General features: G+C 40.6%; 1 long non-coding RNA gene across 1 annotated transcript in view; it reads left to right on the top strand.

Moving 5' to 3' along the window:
- The window catches only part of LOC117662503 (uncharacterized), an 11,284-nt gene extending 2,828 nt beyond the window's left edge, over window positions 1-8,456 (top strand). Inside the window, exons 2-3 of the long non-coding RNA XR_004590438.3 lie at window positions 7,142-7,208; window positions 8,128-8,456. This is a non-coding gene — a long non-coding RNA (uncharacterized LOC117662503). The remainder of the gene's footprint in view (window positions 1-7,141; window positions 7,209-8,127) is intronic.
- Window positions 8,457-13,070: the final 4,614 nt, after the last annotated feature.

The raw sequence follows: 13,070 nt of genomic DNA, 5'->3' as shown, positions 1-13,070 counted from the left end.
CTGCCACTTAGTGATAATATAAGCTACAGTTACTTAAAGTATGGTCCCAGGACCCCTGGGCATCCCTAAGACCCTCTCAGTGGTCCATGAAATAAAAAATATATGCCAGATGCTGAAGGTATTTGCAAAAATTTAAAACAGTCACTCACTGTTCTTTTTATGAAAATTATTATACTTATATTAATAACTAATAAGTTTAATATTAGTATTAAACAATATTAATATTGCTATTTGCATATGATTCAATAACTGTGCAGCAATCTTTTTTTTTTTTTTGATAAATATAACCTATACAAGTAAAGACTTTTTTGGTGTTCGTCATAATTTTTGAAAGTGGGAAGGGGTCCTGAGAGGTCCTGAGAATAAAAAAACGTAAGAAACACTGGTCTAGACATTTGCCAACCAGATCTGATAGCCCTAAGAAATAATATTATTGGGTTTAATCCATTCCCCAACCTTAGTTGAGTCACTGTTATACTTAGTTATAATAACATAGTATTAGTTTTAGTATTGGTAGCATTAGCATTGAAAAACCCTACTCATTGATTTATTACCATGGTATATTCCTACTCTTTCCTTGAAAGTTCTTTCAAAAAGTTAATATCCACTTTAACAATGCTTCTTAATTGTCTATAAAATAAAATATGGATTCAGAATAATCCAACAATTTTTAATCCTGATAATGTGCATATTTAATTGAATATTCACCCATATTGCAATTGCAGACAATTCAAATTCCACTTATGATTATTGATATGGTTGAAAGATTTCATCAGCAAAAACCTGTCTGAAGCATTAATATCCTATTAGTCCCTATCTCAAAAAGCATTTACCATCAATTATTAAATTGAAATTATTCAAACGTATAAATGTATCATGTGTCTAAAGTTTAAAATTATGTTTCTTTCCCAACAAATTCCAAATTTGCTCTGCCAACTTTAATGTTAGAAACATAATGACCAGGGTTGGGATTCAAAAAATTTAGCAAACGATTCTCTGCCCAGTTGCTGGGTGGGCATGGCCATGATGGGCGTGGCCTACTCAGCCTCCTGCACCATGGCAGGGGTGGGCGTTTTCGCCCTCCCCAGGCTCCGAAGGCTTTCCTCGAGCCTCTGGGAGGGCAATAATGGCCTCCCCTGGGCTCCAGAGGCCCTCTGGAAGGTGGAAAAGGGGCCCGTTTCCAGACTTCCAGGAGGCTCATTTTTCACCCTCCCAGATCCTCCACGCAGGCCCTGTACTTACCTGGCATCCAAAACGGGCAGTGTGGAGACTCCTGGGAGGGGCAGGGTGGGGTGTGTGGGGCCAGCCAGTCCTTGTAACTATGGGTTCGGCAAACCAGATGTAAAATTAGCATCCGATTCACCTGAACTGGTCTGAACCAGCTGAATCCCACCCTTGATAATGACTATATCTAAAGATAGAGCCAAGTTCTCTTCCTGCTACCAAAGGGTCATTTAATAAATTTCCAAATGACTTTGGATTTGAAGGGCCAATGACCCTTCTCCCAATCAACATACAGTATAATAACTAAAATCTAGGCTTTTATCTAGTCCTTTTAAACTGTCTTCATAGCGTATTAATTTTCCTATAATACACAAGAATACTTCTAAGTGCAGGTATGTGTCTGGGTAAAAATTTTGATATAAAGATCATTTTTACAATATTGTTTTTCCTTTAAAATCTAACCCTAATGACATTATCTTAATCTGATAGAAAGAATTCAATGTATTTAAGCATAGAATTTCCTTGGAATAATTAACCCCAGATTTTAAGAGAATCCAAATGCCAGATAACTTCCCATCAACCCCAGTAGATAGACCAAACCAGGGGTGGGTTCTACTTACTTTTACTACTGGTTTGCAGTGGGGCCGCACATGTGCTCTTGCTTCACTTGCATGCGCACGCCCTTCTGCGCATGCACAGAAGCGTTTTGATGACATCGGGGTCGGTGGGTGGAGCCTCCCGCCAGTTTTACTACCGGTTCTATAGAACCAGTGCGAACCAGGGGCAATCTACCACTGGACCAAACCAGGAAATCAGCTTGACTTGAAGGCTAAAATGTTTATTGATATTGGCGATAATAACAGAATCTCATAAATCTGATCATTTTATACCTCCTTCTTCCTATACTTTAGTAAATAAGGATGGTTCCTACATGAGACACCTCCAAATGTTATCTCTTTCTTCTGGATTTAAAAATGTTTCAGACCCTTTTTTCTAGGTAACATATGATGAGGTCCAGAGTTGCAATCTGAGCTGCAAGTATCTGGACAATCACTGAATGGCACCAGATATACCAAAAATCTGTTTACTGCCATCTAGTGGTCAAATAAGTTATTTGCTTATTTAGTTAGTTGCTCTCTTATTATATTTAGTCATCAAATACCGGTAATAATCAAGCATAGATAAAAATCAGAATTACAAAGAATGCATTATATTACAACAAAAATGATTCTTGAAAAACAAAAGGATGATAAAGAAAGCAATATGGATAATTGAACTAGTGAATTCAATTTCAAGAGGAGCAATTCAAGGGAAGCAAAAATAATTTCACCCAATCTTACAATAATGAAACACATTTTTACAACAACAACAAAAGTTAAAAAGTCAGCAGGGGGCAGGGTTATTTTCAGGGGTGTCTGAAAAGTAAAGATAATGGCTTTGAACCAGTGGTGAAATGCTCCCGGTTCAGATCAGATCGCCTGATCCGGTAGTGAGCATGGTGGGTGGTTCAGAGAACCGGTAGAGATCCTGGCCTGAGGCTCCGCCCACCCGCCCAGTTGTTCTGCCCCAGCTCCGAATTCCCGAGGATATTGACACACACGGTCCTTATCAAATTTATTAAGTAGCAAGAATAAACCAAAGTCCGCAAAGGTTGGCAACCAGCCCAGAAAACAAGATACAATAAGACTTTTCCAAAAATGCTCTGATGATAATTACAAGTTGTTTCCAGCAAGAAATTACTAACTGTGTGTGACTTAAATAGGCTAAGGGAGTGGCCAATTATCCTCAAACCTTACTCTCGAGGAGACCTCCTCCTCCTGAGTAGCCACTCCTGCCTTTTGGCAGCCCTGCGTACTCGAGCATTGAGGAGAGGCTCCTCTACTTCGCTCTCTCCACTTGAAGGAGCCTTTGGAGGTTCTGAAGGCCCAGGCTGAGTCTCTGCCTCTGGCACCACATCCTCTTCAGGTTCCTCACTGTCCGACGCGAGCGCCAGCTGCGCAGGCTGCTGGCGCAACCCCACACCAGCCTCCTCATTGTCGGGATCAGCCACGATCCGCACAGGCCACTGATGGGCCACAACAAGTAATGTGTTTTGTACCCTCTGCACATGCAGGGGTACATGCCAGAACTTTAAAGCATTAAAAATGCTTTAAAAAGTTTTTTTTTAAAAAAATTCCAACATCGCTCAGCTTTTTTAAAGCATTTTTTTACTACCTATTTGCCCGAGCCGGTAGTAAAAAAACAATTTTAAAAGGTTAAAAAAAGGCTCCGAGGATCACAACTGTGGCACATGATCATCAGAATCCTTTTTTACAAGGATGGGGGGGTGCGTTTTTCCCTGAAGCCTGCTAGGCCAAAATGGGGGGGGATTGTAGGCAAAAGACGGGGAGTGGGGCGTGCGTTTTTGAAAGAAAGAGAGAGAGAGAGAGAAAGAAAAAGAAAGAAGGGAGGGAGGGTGGGAGGGAAGGAAGGAAGGAAAGAAGGAAGGAAGGAAAGAAAGAAAAAGGAGAGGAAGGAAGGAAGGAAGGAAGGAAAAAGGAGAGGAAGGAAGGACTACAAACCTGGCACTAGATGCAGCTTCAGAGGATAATCCAGGGCTGGAAGGGATCTGGAGGTCATCTAGTCCAACCCTGCTCCAGCAGGATATTCTTAGTGAGTTTCTGTCTTTTGATCCCCAGTCACATGGTTACATAGCCATGCCCACCCAGTCACATGACCCCCACCAAGCCACGCCCACCAAGCCATCCCCACAGAACCGGTAGGAAAGAAATTTAGATTTCACCACTGCTTTGAACAGATATTTGCTGGCCCACTTTTACATGCCTTGTATTAGACATGAAAGGTGAGTCTTGTGATTTTTCTTTTTACACCATTCCCTGAGGATGCCCCTACTAAGGAGATATATTCCATTGTATCGCAATTTAAAATCACATTTATGAATTGATTTTATGTGTATTTAAAATATTAATTGGCTGTCATTAATGGTGAAAGAAATTCTATCTTATCCTAAAAAGAACAGCAAGATTTTCAAATAATAATTAAAAAAGGCTTTTAGCTGAATCATGCTGTTCCATTTTTTTGATTTTGCCAAATATATGAAACATTTTAGTTTTGAAACTAAATTGTTTTAGGGTCTTTTTTTGCAATAGTGGTAACCTCACTGAAAATAAAAAGTTATCCATAGACAAGGTCTAATACTGAATAGCTGTCCTATTCATTTCATTGAAGTAGGGCTGTGATGGCAAGCCTATGGCACACATGCCAGACCCCTTTCTGCTGGCATGCATGCTGTTGCCCCAGGTCAGATCAAGGGTTCCAAGTAACACCCCCAACGAAAGAAGACTCCAAGGCTAGAAGTTCCTCAAAGTCCCGCTTTATTAGAGATATCATATTGGCACATCTGGGAAAACCCGAATCTGAAAGCTTCCAGGTTTTCCCCTCCCAAAAGAAAGTCCAAGTCACCTTCCCCTACACCCACCTGTCCATTACATAGTCCAATCAATGCACCGTCCCAACTGGAGATGCCTCCCAGTCACGCCACTCCTGGTGCAGGCAGAATGTCCTTGACTCCCAGAGAAAAGAATGTTATTATGGCTAGATATCTCTACAACTTCATGCAGTCCACCTTCCAGTTTCCCACAGCACTAAGTGTGGCAGCCCTAAAGATCCAAAAAAAAAAGTTGGCCTCCAGGTCAGATCTCCGTGGCATTTCATTCGTGAGCTTCTGTTTCCCTGCAAACAAAACAGAAGCTCACGAAAGAAAAAGATCTTCCCTCTTGTCACGCTGCCAGTGTTGGGATGCCCTGCCTCCTGCTGGTCAGCTGGTCTTTGGGTCTCTGCTTCGCATGCGCGCATGTCCGTGCATGTGCATGCATGTTTGTCCATGTACGCATGTCTGTACATGCATGCATGTTGGCACACATGTATATCAGCACACATGCACATGTCGGCATGCGTGCGCATGTCCATGCACATGTGCATCAGGGGTGGATTCTAAAAATTTTTACTATGGGTTCTGTGAGAGTGGCTTATTTTGTGGCCGTGGTTTGATGGTCATGTGACAATTCTTTAGGATTTAGCAGAGGTACTGGTCTACCAGGCTTTTAACTGCTTGCAGAGCTGTACCGGTCTACCCATTTGTTTTTGGAGTGTCCCGGTCTACCTATTTGTTTTTGGAGCGCACTGGTCTATCACCACATTGTCTTTTACTACTAATCAGCTGTAGGGTGGCCCTTTGAAGTGCTGCGGCAAGAGTTTAAACAGTTTTTTGCTGCTCTGCCACCACTGAGAGCATCGGAAACCACTTTCAGGCAGCTTGGCCTCAATTGCCAATCTACCACCACCGAGTGGTTTACAAGGAGCGGATCAGTTCTAGCTGATCAGTTGGCTTCTTGGCTTCTCAATTTAAAGCTAAGGTGTCTTGTTTTTTTGTTTTCTTCTTTGTCAAGTGAGCCCTGATTTTTTCCTTCTAGCCGATCAGCTGGGACTCAGGAGGCAGCGAATAGATTGGGGGCAGAGCCAGGCAGAGGTGGTATTTACTGGTTCTCCGAACTACTCAAAATTTCCACTACTGGTTCGCAAGAACTGGGGAGAACCGGTAGCAACCCACCACTGATGTGTATGTTGACATATGTGCGTGTTTACGTGCGCACACCTTTCAGTTTGGGCATGCATGTGCACAGTTTGGGCACTCTGTGTCTAAAAGGTTTGCCATCACTGAACTAGGGAATATCTCACAGATTACGTGGGCTATGTTTTGGGTGGGTAGAGCTATGTTTTCACAGTTTCATGTCTTGCATAAAAAGCACATTTCAACTTTCCTGTTAATATATTTCTCAGTAATGCTGACTGGTTTTCAGCAAAACGGGAGATTTCATTTTGTGGAATACTTATCCATTCAGCAGCTGATTTGATGTGATTGTTTTGTCAACCGGGTGCAAATAAATCAATTTGCACTTGAACCAAACTAAATGGATTACACAAATTGACCTCAGCTCTGGTAGCCATAGGAAAAACACCAAACTGATTTAATTCTTTTACAGATAACTGGCATGTCCTTAGTTAAGTACTGCCAAATGGTGCCCAGCCATTAACGGCTAAGCCCAGGGGATTTTTATTACAGTGTTAAAATGCAAACATAAGAAACAGGATTTTACATGCCATTTATTCCATCCTGGACCTTCTCTTTCTCTTCAGCCAACATCATCCTTACAAGTAGTAAAACATACAAGGCTGCAGAGTGAACCCAAACAGCAGTGTTATCCTTTCATATATCTTCCCTGAATCGATCCATCAGCATTCTCACCCATTTTCTTTCTGGCTGATCACTGTCCAGCCTTCTATAAATATTTTTTTATCAGATCCTAACTGTTCAGTCTTGCTTCACATATGTCTGCCTCTTTACAATGTGACAGTTTCCTTTTCTGGAAAATAGAAAGGACCCAACAAACCATGATTGCCTATGAATGAGGAGCCTTCAGAAATAGCATAAAAAACCCTTGCCTTATTGTAAAACAACCTCCCCAGAGGGTCTGGACTCCCTGCTTCTGACTTAGTCCGAAGTCTTGCATCAAATAGAATTCATATAATGATTTGTCTGGACTGCAAGAATCCAAGTGATCACAGGTGGCAGCAAAGAAATAAAAAATCCCACACAACTCATTGCTGCCACCTAGTGGATATCTAGAATTTTCCCACCCAGATATGGGGGTCCTAACCTTACAGATGTCATTCATTCTTCGGAAATACAGGAACTATTGGAACTCTCTTCTATCAGATGGGAACCATTGTTGTTACAGATTTAATTGGTTAAAAAGCAGGGAGAAGTAGTATCCCAACTGTGAACAGGAAATTACATAATGCGTTTTAGATGGCTTGCTTATTTATTAAATTATTTGTTGTCTTGCCTTTCATTCAGGGGTTCAGGGCGGCACACAGAGCTCTCACCTTCCTGTTTTTTCTTGCAAGGAGGAAAGGAAATTGAGGTAGGTGGAACTGACAAAGAGAGATAATGCATATTGCAAATCCAAAACAAATAAACAACTTATTTAATTTTACACAAGTAAAATTCAATTGCTAGTAATTTCTAATCAACATATTTTAGCTGGTAACCCCAGCTAGAGGTGCATTTTGTTTAAAGCAAACTCCTCCTCCCCCTTTTTACATAATGATAAGAAAAGAGCAAAAATGCTGAAGCATTTTGGAGAGGTGGAAAACATTTCTTGAGAACTCGTGCAGTCATTTGGTTTTATATGGGAATGTAAAGCATGAAAGCGATGATAAAAGATGAGCCCAGAAAACACTGTTAAATATATGGATTTAATTAGATTGGACTTTTTCCTCTTTAAAAGTGGATATTTTTCATCTTGCAAATGGCTGTTCTTTGCATTAGCTCCAAGTTCTTTGACAGGCATATTTGTTTTAGTGTTTCCAAGATAAAATAAGTTGAATTATAAAATATTCATTTCAGAAATGTGCCTTCTTTGTTGTAGATGTAAACAATATATTGTGTTGAATTTGTTTTATCTTATCTCATTTATACATCACATTTTTACCTGAATAAGCTATATATTTGGTTTGATTTTGTAGTGCCCTTGATAAAAGCTGCATCTGAAGAACACAGAGTTCCTCTACCATAAATTATTTCCTTCTGGCACTTGAGATATTCTCACTCCTTTTAGGGAGGGGGAACAATGCCTATATTTTTCCTTCGATTGCATATCTAACCAGAGAGTATCTTCAGTCATCCAACAGTATGATTAACCCTCTTTGCCCAAGTATGTTCAGGTTTAAAATCTGGTGCTTGTCTCTTCACTATTTTTGCACATGATGATCTGGAAAATATTTTTTAAAACTCAGTTTGCTCTTTCCGGTGTATATAATTGCATTATCTGGATCTTTTAGGTTGAATGTCGGCTGGCGGCCCCCAGGGGGAGAGTGGTCTCTGTGGGAGCGCTGACCCTCTGGAACGGTTTGCCCACCGGTCTTAGGACAGCCCCCGACCTCCTCTCCTTCCGCCGCAAACTGAAGACGTGGCTTTTTCATCAAATGGACTGACCCGTTGAGGGGGAGGTTTACATTGTAATAATTTTAATTAACTTTAATTGGATTTTAATTTATATTTAATTCATATTGTTGAATTTTTATCTTGTAAGCCGCCCTGAGTCCTTCAGGAGAAGGGCGGCATATAAATTACAATAAAATAAAAATAAATAAATAAATGTAAATTGTACTGGTTATTCTAGTTATAGCCTCAGTATATGAAAGCACCTTACACCAGTATCTCAATAAAATGATTTAGGGATTTATCCAAGAATAAGAAAAATCCAGACTTGTCCCAAAGATGCTTAAAAACTAGTACCGTATTTTTTGGAGTATAAGACGCATCTTTTTGCCCCCTAAAAGGGGATGAAAATTTGGGTGTGTCTTATATACCAAATGTAGCCCCGCCCACCCACTGGCCCCCATCCTTTGGCCTCTGCCTTCCAGCAGCAAGAAGAAACAGCCTATTTCAGCTTCAGCACACCCTAATTAGCACAAGTTGATTGTCCGTTGGATCAGCCTCCCGACTCTCAGCTGTTTCAGGCTGCAGGGATGGCCATTGCCTATTGTTCCGTGGTCTTCTTCTGCTTGCTGCAAGGAGGTAAATTGCTGGGAGCAGATTTTTTTTTCTTGTGCTAATCAAGCTATGCTGAAAACGAAAATGAAAGTAAAGCAGGCTATTTGCTGTTTGCTGCAAAATTGCTGGGAGGCAGAGGCAGATTTCTTTTTCTTGTCTTCCTCACCAAAAAAGGTAGGCATCTCTTATAGTCTGGAGCATCTTATACTCTAAAAATACGGTATGTTTTTAGCAGGTTGATTCAACTTATGCTGAAGAATTGGATAACTAAAAATGGAGGTTTTCATTTTGTATACAATTGGGTGACTTGCTGGAAAATGAGACTTGGATGAAAACAATGCAATGCATAAGCCAATGGTTTTTCTTTAGGGAGGAGATCTGATGTTCCTCTGCTTTTTACAAGAAATTAGCAAATTGCTCATGCTGACGGCAGGTGGAACATTTATACAGAGGGGAGACTGATATATTGCAGAAAATCTCAGTAAAACCTCAGGGCAACATTTTGCACATATTTACAGGGTCTTGACTGTGAAGCATTGTGGAAGGAGAAGAAATTTAATCCATAGGAATGTTAAATAATTTGAAGGGGTACATCAAAACATTTTAATGAAGGTGAGGCATTCGACTATTTCCTGTTTCTAGTGATTTGCTCTTATCTGGAAAGCCTCATCCTGTGTGGCGCAGTGGTTAGAAGACAGTACTGCAGGCTACTTTTGCTGACTGTCAGCTGCCAGCAGTTTGGCAGTTCGATTCTCACCAGCTCAAAGTTGACTCAGCCTTTCATCCTTCTGAGGTCGGTAAAATGAGGACCCAGATTGGGCTGTAAATCACTGTGAAGTGATATATAAGTCTAAGTGCTATTGCTATCCTGTGTTTGCTAATTTTCTATACATAGATATCAAAGCCCACAAGTTGAGGAGCCTCACTTTGGTTGCCAAGTCAAGAGACGTAATTGAATTTGGGACTTTTTCACTAGGAGCATAGGATTTTATTGTAAAATCTTATGGGGTTTATTAAGAACTCTGAATGCCCTCCTCTTCTTTAAATTGGCCATTGTTAATTCCCAAAAGATTAAACTGCCCAGGTTTGCTAAATTCTTTCACTATGGCTGGGCTATTTTGGGAAGATTAGAAGATTATGTGGATGATCACTAGTCACTAAACCCCAAGTAGTAGCAGGCAAGCTGTTTCCTACATAGCCTGGATCAGTTGTCAAATAACTGTTTTGCCGCTAAAAGAAATTGTGTAAATTGGACACTCACACTCATATTTTAATATGGTTTTTCAAACTCCATCATCTATTCAAATTCATTTTCAGATTCTTCTTTTGCTTTGGTTTGTGGACAAGTCTACGTTATTTGGGGGGAGTATGCAGTCTGCAATCTTCAGAGCTTTCCAAATGGTCAAATGCTAAATCATCCACTGAAGCTCCTAAATACTAAAAGCCAACCATTGGCTCTCTTCAAACATCGGTAGGATTGAATGTCATTGATTAAGTGCAGTCAGATTTTCAGTTTCATTATAGGGCCGCAGGATCGGTTTTTGCATGCTATAATATCAGATGTCAGATATGGAAATCAATTGTGAGCATGAAAAATCAAAAGAATGATTTGATTTGAATACCAGAAAAGAAAGATTTGAGGGTTGCATTCACGTTTCATCTCAGATAAGGGATGAACTTCTGAAAGTATTCAAAAGGGTCCATACATCATCAAGTCTTTCACCCAAAACTTTTTCCCCTCCCACATTTCCCCCTGCCTGAATGAAGGTATCCCAGATCAGGTCATAACAAAGACAGCAGCAGGACAGAGCATGCTGTTAGATGTTGAAGAGAGTCTGCTGACCGCTGTGAGCATCATAAACCTCTCAGTTTGATGATCAACTGTGCAGTCAATTAATTAATCATCATTTTATGCCTCATCAAGCACTTTGCTGAGGCTCTCAATGGGGGAGCATCTCAATTAGCCAATGGGAAGCAGACTGTTTTGTTTAGCTGGGTGAGCCTTCTATAAACAAGGGAGGCCTTGGCAAGCTAATAAATATGTCATCTGTCTGTGTCAGTTGCTACAATGTGGCTTCACCTGTAAATATGTGGAACTGGGCCCAACACAGCTAGCACGGCCCTGAGAGAGGAAAGGGAAGTGCTTCTGAATTCATATACTTTGCCATAATGTTATAACTTGGGATTTAGAAAGCTGTGCCATGGGAAGAATCAGTCACTAGGATGTGAATGCACCCTGAACAGGGTGGCTAGTGGCTGGGAACCCATTTAATGCAGAGAACGGGCATGCCCTCACCTTGATATTTTCACGCACGGGATTATGGCAAAAGATACGCATGTATGTTTCCATCATGTATGAAGAATATTGCTATAACTGCAGATGCAGTTTCTTTGCTCTTTGTCGAGTTTTATGAATGCCTATAAAATGCAAACAAATGTACAATCACAATCAGATTGTTTTTCTTGCAGACTTTTATTGGTGCCTATGAGTGCATCAGTAATTATTTGTGGGTGGTTGAGTGTGGGGAGGCAAATAACCAGAAGGAAGCTGACAACACACCATGCATGCTAAGTGTTCTGCCTAAAATTCAGAAATAAAAGCAACAGGAATATGTGTGGATGTATTAAGTCCAGATAATAGGGAAGCCCATGAACTGTTTCTGGAAGTATCCCCTTCTGCATTTAGAATCACCATTTCATTCATTTTCTCCAATTCCACATTCAACCTGGTAGTATGAAGGATATTGTATGTCCAAGTGATTTCAGACAGACAAGCTTTCCAAAAATATCTCAGATCTGATTCAAACATGATACATTCTGTGCTGAAAGAATGGCAAGACGATTACCTAACTTTCTCCATGAAAAGCATTACGCTTGAAGTGCAGTGATTTGGATTTGGCCCTCAAAAACATTACGTGATAACACAAGTGTTCAGGTATGAATAGGTCTCAACTGCTCAGGCCAGTTAAAGACACTGGAAGGAAGAGAGGCTGCTTCAGCGTACCATTGTCCTCTGCCATAGCTCTGCCCCAACAGAATGCCAGACAATTATAAGTCCTTGCAGAGACCGTGGTGAAAGTAACATTGTCAACCAGTCTTCTGCTTATCTTCACAAGAAGATGCATCAATAACCTGACTGATCTGCATTGCTTTTAGCTTTTGAATGGTTTTGCAAGGCCCGTGACAACTGAAAGGCAGCTCCAATGCATTCCTTAGCAAATTATGACAAGCAGTTCCTTGGGACTTTTGATTGGTGTTCAAAGACTTCAGCTGGCAATCTTCCTTAATTTAGGAAAGGAGCCAATGCCTTCCTCCTCAGGGAGCTGTCTTATTCATATTATTTCTGATTGTTTTACTGGATTTTAGTTGATTGTATTTAATTATTGCTTATTATCAGGCTTGAATGTTCAATGAGGATGGAAATGCAATTGAAATTCCAAAATTGTACTTAGGCAGGGGTGTTACTGGGAAAGCTTCACTACACTTCTTCATGGAAGGCTTTCAAATGAGTCGTTAAGACACAATCTTTGGGCCAGACTACTTTGCAAAAGTACGCTTAGTCCTTCAAATAACTTGGTTCCAGTCCTTACCTACCTGGGCCTTGAGCCTTTCAGAACTGGGCCACGGAAGTGGTGGGTGAGTGCACATATGCATCCCCACTCGCACTAGCAGCAAGTAGGTGGACCACATGCATGCAGGACCATCCCCCGCCAGTCTACAACCCTGAAAAAGTTGGGGAACTGTGCCTTAGATGGTGTTTCATCTGGTCATCCTATCTACATTTTTCCCACTGGATGTGAGTCAGAGAGCTCTGGGAAGTATCTATGTTGCATGGTTAGGAAAAGACCTAGAGTCAAACATCTTTGCAATGGATATGTTTATTTATGATGACACAGTGATTCAAGGGGTAAACTGACATTGTTTGTTAAGATCAGCACAGATTCAGCTCATGATGGAATATTGCAAAAAAACATGCCATTATTCCGTTTAATAAGGGTAGATTCAATTTTTGGTAAACAACTATATCCTCATGTCCCCTTTTTCTAAATAAAATAATTCAATCATGCAACATTCAACACTCTTGAAGTGTTGCATATAGGTCTACAGTTAGGTAGGTCATTACATATCTGTGCCATGTAACTCATATAGTAACAACGTATTCTTTGTTACTACCAATTATTCTAAACTTTCTGCTGATATTCCTTTAGACTGATCAGGTTTTGGGATA

Source organism: Pantherophis guttatus, chromosome 3 (genome assembly GCF_059756535.1).
Source record: "Pantherophis guttatus breed Tessera chromosome 3, ASM5975653v1, whole genome shotgun sequence".
Taxonomy (NCBI): domain Eukaryota; kingdom Metazoa; phylum Chordata; class Lepidosauria; order Squamata; family Colubridae; genus Pantherophis; species Pantherophis guttatus.
This window is presented reverse-complemented; position numbering and strand designations above follow the sequence as displayed.